Here is a 1232-nt window from a genome sequence, read left to right as displayed (position 1 = left end):
CAGCAGAGTTCAACCAGAGTTTACTTTGTACGTTGATTTAATAGGTGAGAGCTGGAAGCTCACAAATGCCATATGCAAATTTGTTCTAAATGAGCTCTAAATATGGATTTGGAACTAATTGTTCTGGCATTTATTTCAATGAGATAAAGCACTGGACAAATATATTTCAAAGTGAGGAAGAGGATGTTTTAGCATTGTTCCCGGGAAAATGAGCTGTAGCATGCAGGTAATTCAGAGAGGAGGACATTTAATGTGAAGTTTCATGTGAGAAAACAGGATGCTGGCTGAATCATTATTTAGAAATAATAGAACCGTGGGCTGAGGCAGGTGGATCACGAGGTCAGGAGTTCGAGACCAGCCTGGCTAAGATGGTGAAAACCCGTCTTTGCTAAAAATACAAAAATTAGCCAGGTGTAGTGGCACGCGCCTGTAATCCTAGCTACTAGGGAGACTGAGGCAGGAGATTCACTTGAATCCAGGAGGTGGAGGTTGCAGTGAGCCCAGATCGTGCCATCGCACTCCAGCCCGGGCAACAAGAGTGAAAACTCCATCATAAAATAATAATGATAATAATAATAGAACTATGAAAATAATTAGTGTCAAATCACCTGTACCACTAAATTTTTAGTGGGGAACATTTAAAAATGAACTTTTATTATTTAAGTATATTGTTTACACAGCAAAATGCACAAATCACAGAAGTGCAACCAGATGAATTATCACAATGTCAGCACATTTGCGTGCTCGCCACCCAGAGCAAGAGATAGCACGGAAGTACCCCTTCTTCCCCTAATTGCTCACACTCCTCCCAAGCCTGCAGTGGTAACCACTGGCAGGACTTGCAACATCACAGATCAGTTTTCCCTGTATTTAAACTTCATGTAAACATAACCACACAGCGAATTCTTTGTTTTTGGCTTCTTTTCTCAATACTATGTTTGTGAAATGCATCTGTGTTTTTGCATGTAACATTATTTCATTCATTTTCATTGTTAAAGAGCAACTACACATCCATATTTTTTTTTTAAAAGAATACATTTTATTGTTGAGCCACATCAAGGATTATTTCCAGATTTTGACTACTTTGCTTTTTTCTGTTATGAACATTCTTGTAGTATTTTTGGCACATATACATATGCATTTTCTGTTGGGTACGTATCTAATAATGAAATTGCTGGATCATGAGACAAAGGAATGTTGAGCTTGAGAAGTAAAGCTTTAGCTGTACCACT

This window comes from Pongo abelii, chromosome 6 (genome assembly GCF_028885655.2).
Source record: "Pongo abelii isolate AG06213 chromosome 6, NHGRI_mPonAbe1-v2.0_pri, whole genome shotgun sequence".
NCBI classification, from domain to species: Eukaryota; Metazoa; Chordata; class Mammalia; order Primates; family Hominidae; genus Pongo; species Pongo abelii.
Note: the sequence above shows the minus strand (reverse complement) of the source record.